The sequence below is a fragment of the Pseudonaja textilis genome, chromosome 6, assembly GCF_049901715.1.
Source record: "Pseudonaja textilis isolate UNSWEBS1 chromosome 6, rPseTex1.2, whole genome shotgun sequence".
Lineage (NCBI taxonomy): Eukaryota > Metazoa > Chordata > Lepidosauria > Squamata > Elapidae > Pseudonaja > Pseudonaja textilis.
This window is the reverse complement of record NC_141995.1, coordinates 49,659,979-49,676,429: the sequence shown is the minus strand read 5'-3', so window position 1 is coordinate 49,676,429 and position 16,451 is coordinate 49,659,979. Positions and strand designations below refer to the sequence as shown.

Sequence of the window (16,451 nt, the reverse complement as noted above, 5' to 3'; positions counted from 1 at the left end):
AGAAAAATAAAGAGTGAGTAAAGATCAAAGACTATTAGAAACCACTCTGCAGCCAGCCAAGCAAACAAGATCATTATTACTTTAATTAATAAGTTTCTAGTTCAAGCAGAATACCGATAGAAGAGAATATTTGTAGCTCAAGGTTGAACTGAGTTGGGGTCCTTGATGCTCTCTGAGCCTGGTTATTTACTTGCCGACATTTTGTTACCCAACTAGGTAACCTCATCAGTGCTAGAAGGAAGTGGGGCTTGTTCTCTTGAGAGCTGATGATGTAACCTAGTTGGATAATGAAACATCTGCAAGAAAACAACCAAGCTCAGAGAGCACTAAGAACCCCATAGTTTTCCTCCTCTCCTCCTCTCCACAAACCCCATTCTCTTCTAGCATTGATGATGTTATCTATTTGGGTAATGAAACATCTGCAAGAAAACAGCCAAGCTCAGGAAGCACCAAAGACCCGAGACACAATATCAGCAACTCAACTTCTCTGCAACACAACTTACAAATGTCTCAAGAATTAATGGGGGGGGGGGATGGAAACTCTTGCAGGTTGATTGTTGTTTGCACACTGTTTCTTGTAAAATAAAAGGCAGGGTGATTGGTATAACTCTAGTGCTTTTTTTCATTTGACATAGTAACCCTTCTCGCATAGTTCTCACACTGTAGTAGGAGTCATCTAGTTGTAAAAGTTGAGCATGAATATTCATGTAAGGGAAACAAAACAACGAGATACCTGTTTATCAGGATAATCTATAAATGGAATTGAGTGGAATTAGTTACTGGCTCTTTGTTAACGTATGATATATTTGGAGATAAGAGCAAGAATTTCGGCGTTGGATTGTGAAAGGAAGTTATCGAGCTATATTACACTTCCTGTTGAAATGTTGCCATAATCATTTTTGCTTTTATTATCTCGTGCCTTCCCATTTCTCACTTTTCATATGCAATTCCCATTTTCTACTCTCTATTAAAACAAAAAAGTTATGTGAGCTTTTGGGGGGGGGTGTTTGAAAGGAGAGACAGGGGTGTTTGTGATTAAGAATAGAATAGAATAGAATAGAATAGAATAGAATAGAATAGAATAGAATAGAATAGAATAGAATAGAATAGAATAGAATTCTTTATTGGCCAAATGTGATTGGGCACATAAGGAATTTGTCTTGGTGCAAATGCTCTCAGTGTACATAAAAGAAAAGATGCATTCATCAAGAGTCGAGAATCTTCAGGTACAACACTTGATAATAGTCATAGGGTACAATAAGCAATCAAATCATACTAGGAAACAGTCAATATACATTGTAAGGATACAAGCGACAAAGTTACAGTCATACAGCCACAAGTTGGAGAGGATGGTGATAAGGAGTGATGAGAAGATTAACAGTAATGCAGACTTTGTAAATAGTTGGACAGTGTTGAGGGAATTATTTGTTTAGCAGATGGCCTTCTGGAAAAACTGTCCTTGTGCGTAGTTGTTCTGGTGTGCAGTGCTCTATAGCGTTGTTTTGAGGGAAGGAGTTGAAACAGTATATGTCCGGGATGTGAGGGGTCTGTAAATATTTTCACAGCCCTCTTTTTGAAGGCAGGTTGGTAGTAATTGTTTTTTTCTGCAGTCCTAATTATCCTTTGAAGTCTGTGTCTGTTCTGTTGGGTTGCAGAACCAAACCAGACAGTTATAGACATTTGTAAAAGAACGAGTATAAAATCAGTTACAGAAGTGATACCTTAGCAAAATATGTATAATCTCAGAAAGAAACGTGCTAGGCAATATTTCTAAGCATTGATTGTAATGTTTAGCTGGCGGGGTTCACTGGAGGTGGGGACGAAACAGAATCTTTATCTTTGGAAGCATTTCTTAATAAATCACATGGCTTATTACTTATTACTGCATTTTTCTAGTTTTATTCATGCACATTGGTGCCCTACTACTTAGAGTAATACATCATATCTAGCATGCAAAATGTGTATGGGGAATACACCCTATGCATGTTCTTTTAGTTGTGGGGAGGAGTGTCCCAAATTCTGTACAGGTAGTCCTCGACTTACAGCAGTTCATTTAGTGACTGTTTGAAGTTACAAGGTATTGAAAAAGTGAACCATTTTTCACACTTATGACATTGTGGCATCCCCATAGTCATATGATTTACATTTGGATGCTTGACAACTGACTTACACTTATGACAGTTGCAGTGTCCCAGAGTCACGTGATTCTCTTTGGTGACCTTCTGACAAGTAAAGTCAATGGGGAAGCCAGATTCATTTAACAACCGTCTGACTAACTGAACAACTGCAGTGATTCATTCAAGAAATGTGGCAAAAAAAAACCATAAAATGAAGCAAAACTCACTTAACAAATTTCTCACTTAACAACCTAAATTTTGGGCTCAATTCAGATTATAAGGTCAGAATTACCTGTATCAGAGGTTGAAAATAAAATCCAAGTTTATAGGTAGGTAGGTAGGTAGGTAAGTAGGTAGGTAGGTATTTATGTCAAGCACTGGGAAAAGATTTGATGATCCCACTCTCTGGTTCCTGGGTCCCTATGACATTCTATACAAGAATTACATGTACAGTCAAAACTTTTGGACTCAGATGTCAGAGAAGGTCAGTCAGTTTGCTACCATGTGTAATTCCTCTTAACCTTTTCTGGCAAAAAAGGTCGGATAGAAAAATATATTGTGCAAACTCTCAGCTACTTCACTAGAGATAAATTCTTACTAACATGTGGCATGGCATAGGAATTGGAATTGGAATTAGAATTAGAACAGAGCTGGAAGGGACCTTGGAGGTCTTCTAGTCCAGCCCCCTGCTCTGGCATGAGATCCTATACCATTTCAGACAACTCACTGTCCAGTCTCTTCTTAAAAATCTCCCGTGATGAAGCACCTACAACTTCTGAAGTCAAGTTGTTCCACCGGTTAATTGCCCTCACTGTTAGGAAGTTTCTCCTTAATTCTAGGTTGCTTCTCTCCTTGATTAGTTTCCAAATATTGCTTCTTGTCCTGGCCTCTTGTGCTTTGGAGAATAATTTGACCCCCTCTTCTTTGTGGCAGCTTCTCAAATACTGGAATACTTCTATCATGTCCCCCCTAGTCCTTCTTTTCTATAGACTAGTCAAACCCAAATTCTGCAACCATTCTTCATATGTTTTAGTCTCCAGGCCTTTGGTCATCTTAGTTGCTCTTCTCTGCACTGTTCCCAAAGTCTCATCATCATTTTTGTAATGCGGTGATCAAAATTGGTTGCAGTATTCCAGGTGTGGTCTTACTAGGGTACTATTACTTCACATGATCTTGATTCTATGCCTCTGTTTATACAACACAAGATATTCTAAGATCCAGTGAAATTTTGGAAAGTTAAGAGGAAAGGGTGAAAAGGAGGTGATTCTTAACTTTAGAAAGCAGGGACTAGAACTCACAATCTCCTAATTTGTAGCCTGGTGCCTTAATCACTTATGCTTGTGGGTTTTGAGGGGTTTTTTTTTCCAAACCTATTCAAATCTTAAGGAATGGTTCATTCTGCACCCTAGCTATTCCATGATCCTTCCTTGAGCCATTCATAGGGGAAACTATACCCAGGCATTTACAATGCTGCTTGCCTGGTTGAATTTCAATTGATCTGCCAATAATCTACCTTTGACTTAATGATTTCAAAAATTTAGGGGTTTTGAAAAATATTTTGGGGGCAGGAGATTTATTGCACTCAGCAGAAGTTTCATGATATCTTCTACTGCCTAACACAAGTCTATCTCTTCTGCACAGATTAAGTAAGAATTGTATTTTTTTTACAACTCAGCAGGGTGAAAATTCAAATTGTTCATATTCTTCACCAGGTCAACAGACCGGTTCTCTTCCCACCAGGTAGCACTACTGTTAAATCTGGCTGAACTGTGAGAAGTGACTCTTTCACTTCTCCTTGTGCATATTTCAAGTCTGGTGGACTGGTAAAGTTTAAGTCCTGAGGGATTATTGTAGACTTTTTTTAAAATTAGGCTTAGCATTTATCCAGAAATAACTGCGCCTGTGCCCTAGGTGCATAAAAATCCAAGCAGCAAATCTTCCTTCAGCAGAGTAGTGTGCCAGCTCTGAATTTCTTTCTTTCCCTGAAATTGATGGCAAAAAAATTCCCAGAGACCTCAGCTTGTATAGTGATTGTTCACTTCGTGGAAAAAAAAATGAAAAAAAGAAGCTGACTCAGAAGAAACAGCATGAAATGCAGCACCTTTTCTGACCTCTGCTATTGTTTGGAAGGAATAACCAGGAAGCAGGAAATAAAAGTTCAGGCTGTGGTTGAAAGCAAAACAGGCAATGTTTTAAACAAACATCACAACATACTGAAGTAGGAGGCAGAAATTCCCCAACTGGTTCCAAGCTGGGTTGTTTAAAATTGCCCAGTTGGTCCAGTGACTTAACAAACGAGAATAATTGGAGAAAACCCATTCCTAGCCCCATCTGATTGTATGATTGTATGGTTAGTGGTTTTTCTTCTTTTGTTTATTTGTTTTTCCAAGCTTATCATTCCTGCTGTCATGCCTTAAGAGACTATAGTTATAGTACAGATTCTGGCCTTTCCTAGTTTCTTATAAGCATCAATGCATTTAACAAAAGGTAAGGTTTTACACTTAGGCAAGAAAAACCAAATATACAGATCAGAGGTGTTATTCAGCATGTTCTGACCAGTTCTGGAGAACCAGTAGCGGAAATTTTGAGTAGTTTGGAGAACTGGCAAATACCATCTCTGCCCGGAGATTTTACAGTGTCCTTCCCCTGCCACACCCATAGAACCGGTAGTAAAAAAAATTGAATCCCACCACTGGTACAGATATAGAATAGGTAAATGGCACAATAGCAGTAACTGTGAAAGGGATCCTAGAATCCAAGTGGCCAATCGCTTAAATATGAGCCAGCAGTGTGCAGCAGCAGCCAAAAAAGCTAATACAATCCTAGGCTGCATCACAACAGAGGGATAGAATCAAAATCACATGTTTTAGTACCATTTTATAAAGCCTTGGTAAGACCACACTTGGAATACTCAATCCAGTTTTGATTGCCACAATGTCAAAAAAAGTTGTTGAGACTCTAGAAAAAGTGTAGAGAAGAGCAACAAAGAGGATTAGGGGACTGGAGGCTAAAACACATAAAGAACGGTTGCTGGAATTGGGCATGTCTAGTCTAATGAAAAGAAGGACTAGGGGAGACATGATAGCAGTCTTCCAATATTTGAGGGGTTACCACAAAGAAGAGGGAAGAGTCAATCTATTCCCCAAAGCACCTGAAGGCAGGACAAAAAAGAATGGATGGAAACTAATCAAGGAGAGAGTCAATCTAGAACTAAATAAAACAAATCCAGGTAGAACAATTAACCAGTGGAACGACTTGCCTCCAGAAGTTTTGGGTGCTCCATCACTAGAGGATTTTAAGAAGAGCCTGGACAGCCACTTGTCTCAAATTGCATAGGATCTCCTGCTTGAGCAAGAAGACCCACAAGGTTCCTCCCAACTCTGTTATTCAGTTATTCTTAAGAAAACACTCCATTTTGAGTTGAATATATTTCAGCCCTGTATGTAGTGTACATGCCAAAACTGGCTCCTTAATAGCTTCCAGATATAATCTGGAAATCTGAAGACCCGTGTTCCCCACTCTACATTCTCAGGGACTGTGCCAGAAATATGCAAGCGTGTCAATGAATCCATCCCAAAAGCTGTGGCATTGTTACAAAGTGGCAGCAATGCATGATTTTTCTTGCCTCTCATCTAACCTTCACAATGTTTCTTCCATCCAGTACAAAATGGCAAAACTTCATGCATTCTCTGGCACCACCATTATTAATGGGGCAGTAAAATATTTGGATGTATTTCAGAATCATTTGCATTTTGTAAAAGTTAGGATTTTTTTCCAGGGTTGAAATTCTGTTCCATAATCCTGGGTAATAGCCTAAAATAATATTAGAGCTTGCAAAGTTTTATCCCTACATCTTACTTTACCATGTTCAAGAATAACAACATTTCACAAGATCTTGCATGAACTCTCCTCCCCTTCTTTCCTTCCTCCCTCCCTCCTTCCCTTGAAAGACCTTGAGGTTTTCTGTTTCATGTCAGCTGTTATAAAGCTTTGAACACAATTACCTGAGTCATGTGCATGTCAGTGTCCTGTGAGATTTTTTTTCTATTCTTTTTTAATGCTTTGGTTATTTTAATTTTAGTTTAAGAGCAAGAGCAAAAGGTCCTGGCATTGCTTAATGCAGCAGAGACCTTTTTTCCTTCCTCATCAAATAATTGTTTTTGGAAGCCTTTGGATACTATCTCCTATTGTTTCATAACAAAATAAAACAAATATGCTTTGTATATGTAATTCATAATTCCTCAGTGGAACAAAACAAGTAAAAGAGACTGCAGGGAAAAATGGGAAAGGAGTCAGAGAAAAGTTTATTTTTTTTCTCACTAATAATTATCTGTTTCTTTCTCTCTCCTCTCCTCTCTTCTCTTCTCCTCTCCTCTCCTCCCTTCCCTTCCTTTTTCTTCTCTTCTCTTTCTTCCTTTGGCTGTGGGTCTCTTCAAACTGCTGATTCTGCAGGCTTCGAGACCTATGATGCAACAAGCAAAAACCTTTCAAGGTGTTTACTGGAGAGTTTGCTGTCTCTTTTCAATCCACACAAATTTTGCCTATGTCGGCAACCTTTCAAGGCCAATAGGGTTTTTTTGTTTTTGTTTTTCTAAATGCAGTTCTTAGGTCAAAGGAGACCTGCAGCTTTCTCAGTAACTTGGTTAATTTCAAGATGAAACTGATAATTGTGGCTTTGATCAGCAGAATAGGATGTGGGTGTCTTTGAATTGGAAAAATATATAAGCTTTTTTAAAAAATTAGAAATACATGCCACTCTATAACCAAAATTTATTGAGCCTTTTCTGTTTAATGTAGAGCCTTGGGATAGTGATAAACATTAAATTATTTTTTAATTAGTGTGGTGTTAGCACTACCACACAGGTAGCATTCATGCTCCTAATGAAGACTAAAGACAGGATTCAGTCATAAAAGGAAAGTTATTCAGGGACACATAGCCAAACTGCAAATTATATGCAGAAATACTGTAATATAGATGGGCCACTGATCTATTCATTCATAAATTTATTTATATCTCATCATTATTTTTACAAATAACTCAAGGTGAGAACCATATCCAACACACCTTTTTCCTCCTATTTTCCCACAACAACAACCCTGCAAGGTGAGCTGGCCTGAAAGGGAAGGACTGGCCCAAAGTCACCCAACCAGCTTTCATGACTAAGGTGGCACTTGAATTCAGTATCTCCTGGGGATTCATCCAAAGTCAGTTTTTATGCTTAAGGCAGGACTAGAACTCACTGTCTCCTGGTGATTCACCCAAAGTCACACAGCTAGCTTTCGTGGCTAAGGTAAGACTAGAACTCATGGTTTCTTGATTTCTAGTCTGGTGCCTTAACCACTAGTCCAAACTGGCTCTCACTGCATCTTCATCCAGTGTAAAATTTTAAGATGAAAATATCCATGATTATTAGTTTATTAAATGAGATGTAAATAATGCAAATACATTTTGCACACTACCAGTGATTAAGACACAAATCAAAATCTATGACTTCATTGATAATCACAGACAACTTGTGCATCTTAAGACATTTTTTTTCTAGATTTTTTTTCTTTGCAACCCCTTGTTGAATCCAACCTATTTTGGAACTTAAGCTATTTTTAGTGGCTTTTTCCATCAGGCCAGATTTGGTTCTTTTTTTCCTTCTGTTTCCAGAATTATGTTGCTGATAGACAGACTAACAGAGTCATGTGCCTCTTGGATATGGCATTTCTTTCCAACATGTCTTTGGGCTGGGAAGAAAGAAAACGGCCAAAAATTATTTGGTGAAGACAATGATAAACAAACATTGCAAAATCAGGAAATTTTGGAGCACCGAAGGGTCCCGCTGAGCCAGGATGTAAGTTGTGAAAGATAGAAATTGCAATTTCAGTATTAAAATCGTGACTCTTGAGATTGTACTTTATATCGGATTAAATAGTTTATTTTACCAATAAGAGAAAATTTGCAGCTTGGGATTGAACTCTGGGGTCCTTGGTGCTGTCTAAGCTTTTGGTATCCTTGCGGACATTTCGTTACCCAACTAGATAACATCATCAGTGCTAGAAGGGAGTAGGGTTTCTACCACCGATGATGTTACCTAGTTCGGTAATGAAACGTCTGCAAGAAAACCACCAAGGTCAGACAGCACCAAGGGCCCCACATAATTTATTGTCTCTGGGGGAATGCAAAACGAATTCAGCAATCCAGCCCTAGTCATATTGGCTAAATCAAGAAGGAATTTCTTATTTTTCAGTGGCAACACCATAGTCTCCTCATTTGAGGTTAGATCAGCTCCTGTCTTGGTTACTTGCCAGAAGATGCAGCTCTTCCAGCTTGTTTGAGTTTTTACATGTTATGAGGCTTGGTTACATTTTGTGCTGTTGCTTTGCTAATATTAAAACAAAGGTATTGTGCTTTATCTTATTGTAAGGAACCAAGAATCTAATTAAATCCAGCAGGATAGAAATCTAAAAAAATAAATCAATAAAGGCAGATAACATGGCTTCAGTATGCCTATCGCTGTTACAAATTTAGTCTTGTTAAAATAACATCACTAAGTTATGTTCTTACTATATGCCACAGTAAACAAATGATTCATAGTTGGACTTTCTCAGCTGCACTTGGAGGAATATTTCAAAGATGTAACTTTGTTGTTGTTGCTGTTGTTGCTGTCGTTGTAACTTGCTGCTTTGCTGCCTTCCATTCAGCTTATGTCCTTCTTTAAAATCACGCTTGCCATCCTTCTGCAACTTTTCAGGAGACGCTCGAGAGTTGAGATTGCTAAAGAACTCTGGATGTCACCAAAACCTTTTCTCCCAGTTCCGTGACCTCTTTTGTGGTTTGGGGGTGTTGTGATTTCTCTTTTACTGGTACTGGTGCTGCGTTTGTGCCAAGGAATTTCGAAAGCAAATATTGAAAGTGATCCGTGTTTTTCTTTTAAAAACAAAGGAGTGGGGGCGAGTTCTCCATCCAGCTTCGGGGGTTGTTGTATGTTGGCCCTTATCCCATTGCTGACCTGGGCAGTTCTGAATTCACTATGGCTTCCATCTGCTGTAGAAGTAGCTGCTTGGCTCCTGCATTATCCATCATATGCTGATTTGCTAGAAGTGCCATATCCATCAGAACAACAGAGTATCAGAGTTGGAAGGCACCTTGGAGGTCTTCTAGTCCAACCCTCTGCTTAAGCAGGAAACTCTGTATCATTTCGGACAAATGGTTATCCAATCTCTTCTTTAAAACTTTCAGTATTGGAGCAGCCACATCTTCTGGAAGCAAGGAGTGGTCCCACTAGTTAATTGTTCTCACTGTCTGGAAATTTTTTCTTGGTTCTAGGTTGTTTCTCTCCTTGATTAGTTTCTATCCATCATATGGCTGGAAGGGACACGAGAGGTCTTCTATTCCAACCTCCGACCCAAGGTAGGAGACCTGGTCAAATACTTGTCCAGTTTTTTCCAAAAAAAACCCTGCAGCGATGGATCACCTACACCTCTGACAGGCAAGCTGTTCCACTGATTAATTGTAGTTACTGATAGAAAATTCTTCCTTATTTCCAGGTTGACTCTCCCTTTGATAAGAAGACAGACAGACAGAGAGAGAGAGAGAGAGAGATTATAGCACATGGTTTCTGAATATGATGAATAATCACAAATTTGTGAACACCTGATGGTTATAGGTACCTCCAGTTCTTATAAAAAGACAACAATATTCAAAGAAGCATGACATTAGCCTATCTATACAAGTCCTAGATCAGGTGATAAGGAAAGTCTTTGCAGCAAGAAATATAATCTTCATGGGAAAACACCATTGCTACAAACTGAATAATGACATTTTGCCAAGAATTCTATTTAGTCCCTGTTCCTTGAGGGATCTGATTGTTGGTCCCCATTTCATTTGCTGATTTTGTGTGACCTGAATAATCCTTCAGCAAAATTATTTTCTGGAGAATTCAGCAATGAGCTAAATCCAACATGCCTGTTGTGAGTTCTTTTGTTCTTTAACCTTCCTGTTAGGAAGTCAAATTTTATATTCAACACAGTCCCTGGATCAGCAGACAGCTCATGCATAAAAAGCTTCCTCTTAGAGTTATGTATGGTTTTTAAACAAAAACACCTTAATGCTAAAGTTTTCTTCATACATTTTTACCTTCTCCCATCATGTAGCTCCTTAAATTCTTCCCCTCCCCAACCCCCATGGTGAGTCAGATCTTCTCTTGAATAAAAGTTTGGGAGCTGCTCACAGAAGTAAAAGATTAATTTTCCAGTATTCACGCAATTTGGCTTCACAAATATTTATGAATTAGGGTCACGTGGTCAAAATTCACGCACTTGGCAACTGGCATGTATTTATGACAGTTGCACTGTCTGTGTGTGTGTGTGTGTGTGTGTGTGTGTGTGTGTGTGATGTGATCAGCATTTCTGACAAATCAAAATCAATGGGGAAGTTGGATTTACTTACCAAGTGTGTTACTAACTCAACTGCCGTGATTCACTTAAGAACGGTGGCAAGGTAAATCGTAAATCGGGGGCAAAACTCCCTTAACCAGCTTAGCCACTGAAAATGTTGGGCTCAATGGTGGTCATAGGTCAAGGACTACCTGGGCAAGAAAGAGCATTGGTTCTTTGGATCCAGTCTACTGATGACAGATACAGCCAGGGTGCTAAGCGTTTTGACCCACTGAATGGCAACCATAATGCTGATATGGCCCTCAGTGAAACTGAGGTCTGACACTCCCGGTCTAGCCTATCAAAGAGAAGGGATAGTGGGTGGGGATATGATAGCAGTCTTCCAGTACTTGAGAGGCTGTCACAGAGAAGAGAGAATAGACGTAATTCTCTAAGGCGCCAAAGGGTAGGACAAGAACTCATGGGTGGAAGCTTGTTCAAGAGAGATCCAACCAAGAACTAAGGAGAAATTTCGTGACAGTGGGAACAATTAATCAGTGGAACAGATTGCCTCCTGAAGTTGTGGGTGCTCCAACACTGGACAGCCATTTGTCTGAAATGGTGTAGGGTCCCCCGCTTGGGTAGGGGGCTATACTAGAAGACCTCCAGGTTCCCTTCCAGCCCGATGAGTCTATGTTCTAACGCCATTTTTGAAATCTCTTAACTTTGTCCATTTGATTTGGAACCATCATTTTTATACCAAAAATATTCATCTAAGTATGTATATGTATGTAAGTAAGCACGCTTTCTCTGGGGTCTTGGGTCTGACGCATATCCTCCTTTTCGAAAACCTCTGTAACCTTATCCTATCCTTATCTTTCTGTAGTTCTATCCAATGCTTCCTTTCCCCTGATCTTTGTTCATCTTGCATCACTGCATACTCCTGCTTCTCCCAGAAAGTACTACTATCCATTTTCACTCATTGCTCCTCTCCCTTTTTTTTTTTAGCTCCCTAAAAATGAACTTTTTTTTTCTCTAGGAAGTCTGAGAAATCCTCCCCCCCCCCTTATTTATTTCTATTTATTTGTTTTTCTTGTATCCCACCTTCATTATTTTTACAGAAAAAAAATATCAAGGCATCAAATGTATCCAACACATCATCTTCCTCCTATGCTCCCCATAACAACAACCCTGTGAGGTTGGGCTGAGAGAGAATGATTGGCCCATGGTCACTCAGATGGCTTTCATGCCTAAGGCAGAACTAGAACTCACCATCTCCTGGTGATTGGCCAAAAATCACCCGCCCAACTTTCATATCTAAGCGGGACTAAAATTCATCGTCTCTTGGTGATTGGCCAAGAATCACCCAGCCAGCTTTCATGCCTAAGGCAGGACTAGAACTTGCCACTTTCTGTTTTCTCGCTTGGTGCCTCAATCACCACAACAAACTCTTAGCATATTATACCATATTAACTAAATCAAGAATATCTAATTGAAGGCACCATAATTTTTTTCCTTGCCAACAGATAACTTTTCTTTTCCCTTTCTTCTAGTATTTGTTTTTGCCTATTATTATTAATTTTTTTTGGCATAGGATCCCTGATCCGCAAAGATATAGCTCAATTCGATATAATTTACTGTAAATCAATATAATTGTTGATCGTATTGTCATCATTTCTATTGCTTTTATCCTACCCCTCGTACCATCAAGACCTGGTGTCATCTATTATTTGATTTCTTTCCATTCACTTTGGACTTCAATATGAATGTGGATTTGGTTTGTTTAAAAAATAGTCTGCAAGTTGCTTTGAGAATAGAAATCTTTAAGGCCTACATGTTTAAAATAAAACAAATGACTCAGCTGAATATTTTTTAAAAGGTACTGTTAGAGGTGAAATTTCAAAAAGTGCCCTTCACCCCAAGTATATATTTGCTAGGAATCCTTAAACAAAGACTTTTTTGCTTAGCTATGTCCAAGATCTAAAATGTGGAAGTGATAAGATAGTGTCCTATCTTGCAGAGAAATTGTAATGATTATTGCCTTTCACACACACACACACACACACACACACACACACACACCTTGTTAATTTTGCAGATCATATTGAAGCTGGAAGACTGCTATGTAGTTTCAACACAGGTAGTCCTCGACTGACGACCCCAATTGGGCCCAAACTCTCTTACTAAGAGAAAAATGTGTTAAGTGAATCTTTGCCTCATTTTATGACTTTTCTTGCCACGGTTGTTCAGTGCATCAATGCCATTGTTCAGTTGTTAAGTGAATCGGACTTTGCTTGTTGGGAGATTGCAAAAGGGGAATCACAGGACCCCTGTCATAAGCATGAAATGGTTGCCAGGCATCTGAATTTCAATCCCAGGATCATGGGGATGCTGCAAAAGTTGTAACTGTGAAAAATGGTCATAAGTCATCTTTTCCAAGACTGCTGTAAGTCTGAATGGCTTCTGTTCTATATACTACATTCTGATTATTCATATGTTCCTCAATCAAATGTGCAAGTTTTCAAAATTAAACTCCAAAAGGGGCTTTTGAGACCATGAAAACACAAACACAGCCCCTCTCTACAACTCTTGAAAGCGGCTGCATCTTTCTCCCAGATTGTGCAGGGAAAGATCCAGCTTTGTATTGAGAATTGGCAACCAACACTACATTCCTGTACCTTCCGACCCTTCATACGAGCCTATTAGCTACTCATTCTTTAATACATAGTGCAAAACAGGTACAGGGAAATGGGATGATACTCCAATCACTCAGTTCAACCCTGGAGACAAACAGGGATCTTGGAATTAATCACACTGCATGTAATTTTGAAGTAGCCCTAGAGATTTAAAAAAGGCGTTATCTTTAATGAAAAATATCACTTATCTGGGTATGTTGATGGAATAATCAGACATCTGTTTGTTTGTTTTTAATGAAAGTGCTCCTTATCCAAAACTGATCTGAGAGATCCTTGGTGCTGTCTGAGCTTGGTTGTTTTCTTGCAGACGTTTCATTACGCAAACTTGGTAACATTATCCAAGCCATAGTTTGGATAATGAAACGTCTGCAAGAAAACAACCAAGCTCAGAGAGCATCAATGACCCCAGAGTTACAATTACTCCTATCTATTGGTAAAAACCGATCTTTTATCGATAACAAATCCCTTTTAAGGGAAAGTTACATTAAAAGTAGAGAAAGAGAATTGTACACTTTCTGTCTCTTTCTTTTTCTTTTCTCCTCCTCCTCCTCCTCCTCTTTCTTCTCGTCCTCCTTCCATCACCTTCCTTCTCCTTCTCTTCTTCCTCTTTCTTCTCCTCCTTAATATGTGTGTTTCATAATACAAGGGTACAGACATAGGCAATTATTAGAGCTAATAACATGACAAACAAGATGACTTATTCATGGGTGACCATCACAGCATTTATATGCAGAACAAATCTTTGAACAAATCTTTGAGACTGAAATTCCATATTCCAAACCTCAGAACTGGGAAATAATTCATTCTAATAAATGCATAGGAGTTGAATCTACCAGGTGTAGACAATGAAATCTATTCAACTAGCCTATCCAGGTGTGGCTAGTTAATATTCCTGAGAAGACCGAAACCATTTTGCTGGGAAAGCAATTCAGTACTACAACAGATGTGCATAATGCTTGACAGTACTGTATAAAACACCTAAGCATTTTCTTTATGTATTCACATGCAGCTTTTTGCTGCTTACCTGTCGTGCCTTTTAGAAATTGACAGGTTTAAAGCCCATGTGGCATTCTCCTAAATTATCCCAGGTTAAAATCCTTGCACAATCAGAATTTTTTCTCCCTTCTAATCGGAAATCTAGTGTTGGTCTCCACGATGTAAAAATGATGTTGAAACTCTAGAAAGAGTGCAGAGAAAAGCAATAAAAATGATTAGGGGACTGGAGGATAAAACATATGAAGAACGGTTGCAAGAATTGGGCATGGCTAGTCTAGTGAAGGGAAAGACCAGGGGTGACATGATAGCAGCCTTCCAATATCTAAGGGGTTGCCATAAATAAGAGGAGGTCAATTTATTCTCCAAAGCACCAGAAGGCAGGAGAAGAAGCAATGGATGGAAACAAATGAAGGAGAGAAGCAACCTAGAACTAAGAAGACATTTCCTGGCAGTGAGAACAATCAATCAGTGGAATGACTTGATTCCAGAAATTGTGAATGCTACAACACTGAAGGTTTTGAAGAAGCCATCTGTCTGAAATGGTCTAGGGTTTCTTGCTTGAGCAGTGGGTTGGACCTGAAGACCTCCAAGGTCCCTTCCAACTCTATTGTTCTGTTAAAATATCTACAGAATTACATTGGCCTTGGGTGGGGGGGGGTGGGGGGGCAGTCAAGATGTCAACGCAACGAATAGAGAACCAAGAAATACATATCTAAAGAGAGGATTCTGAAGTCTGGATCTTTTGAAGAAACTTCTACAGCTGGCTTGGGTGGCTGGTAGAGTGCCATTCTTTCTCATTTGTTGCTGCCGCTGTCTCAAGCAGGAAACATAGCTATTCCTCACTTTCTAAATACTGAAAATAAGTCAGTGTAAACTGACAGTGACAAAGATCATCTTTTTGTGCCAGTTTATGCTGAGTAGAATGAGAAATCTGAGAACCTGTTTAGGATGGTATAAGCCATGGATGTGTTGTAACTCACTGGGTGGTAGCTGCCACCATCAGAGGCTAGCTTGGTAGGAATAAGAGATGAATGTCTATGGAGATTCTCAGTCATCCAGGTCATGGTTGTCCCAAAGGCGCTTTTTCAAGAGGCCAAAGGACTTTCTGGTTTTTCTTTGAAGACCTTTCGTTTTCATCCAAGAAGCTTCTTCAGCTCTGACTGGATGATGGGGAATGGAAAGGTTTATACTCCTAACAGACAGCTGGTCATTTGCATCCTTTTTATACAGAGTCGTTGAGGCCTCTTGGAGGTTTGCCTGGGTCCTCAGGGCCACAGATAAATGGGCATGGAGCCTTCTTGGAACTGCTGAAAGGACTGTGTTGTCAGCAGACCTCTTGAACGGAAGCTGAGCAGCATAGGCCCTGGGGGCCTTGGCAGTGGGTCTGGAGTGGGGAGGGGGCACGATGTCATTGGTTTCTACCCTCAGGGAGTCATGACAGGCCTTCACTGGCAATGTGCCAAGCAGCTCTGCCCAGAAACCATCGGTCAAAGGCAGTCAAAAATTTCCCAATGGCCAACAACACCGTGAAAGACATCTTACGAGACAGAAAGGAATTAGGTAGTTCCCTAAAGTGCAAAATAATAAAAGCTACCAGGACTTGCAAAGCTGATAGCTATCTTACCCTACCCTCAACCTTCTCTATTAAATTTAGATTTATAATTGAACCCGGCTAAAAATGACACTGCCTACATTTACGTGTGATTTAATTGCAGCAGGCTAACTTGGCTTGGAATTAAGTTCGTTTCTACCTCCCTCCCCCTCTCTCTTTTTTTCTTTAAGAAACAAAGTTCTCCTTAACGTCAGTTTCATTTCCTGGAGGGTTTCGTTCCAAAATGTGTCTGCGTGCTTCATTCTGGCACAGCTTCTCACAAGAGGCCAAGCCACCCTTTCTGGTCAATAGTCCTTTCCCCCTTCCTAGCTGAGTTCTGCAACCTATCGGTCACACCTGCCCTTCTTTGCAATCTCACGCGGCTTCAGAGAGGGTGGCTCTCGCCGGCTTCTTGAAGGGAAACTGGTCCCAGTTACCTAACTCCTTCTCCTCCTCCACTTGGCAGCTTGACTGGTGAAGCTTGCTCGCTCTGGGCCTTGGGCTTCAAACCCGGCAGCTTCCAGAAACATCAGCTGGCAACGGAGTCTGCATTACTAATGCAGCTGCCTGCTTGCTTTTGGCAGGCGAGAGGACTCGTTTTTCCACTTGGCCTGCTGGCAGGCGGAGTCCTACTTTTGCAAACCCTTCCTTTTGCATTGGGACTTTTTAACCATCTGGTATGTGGCT

The 16,451-nt window shown here is 39.9% G+C and overlaps 1 protein-coding gene and 1 long non-coding RNA gene across 2 annotated transcripts in view; both read right to left on the bottom strand.

Moving 5' to 3' along the window:
- LOC113435791 (toll-like receptor 6) overlaps positions 1 to 16,451 on the bottom strand; it is a 458,202-nt gene that overhangs the window by 365,138 nt on the left and 76,613 nt on the right. The window lies entirely within an intron of this gene.
- Positions 7,518 to 16,314, bottom strand: LOC148125477 (uncharacterized). The gene is made up of 3 exons (XR_015744221.1): positions 16,202 to 16,314; positions 14,202 to 14,354; positions 7,518 to 9,664 (listed from the first exon to the last, which is right to left on the bottom strand). It is a non-coding gene; the product is annotated as an uncharacterized LOC148125477 (long non-coding RNA).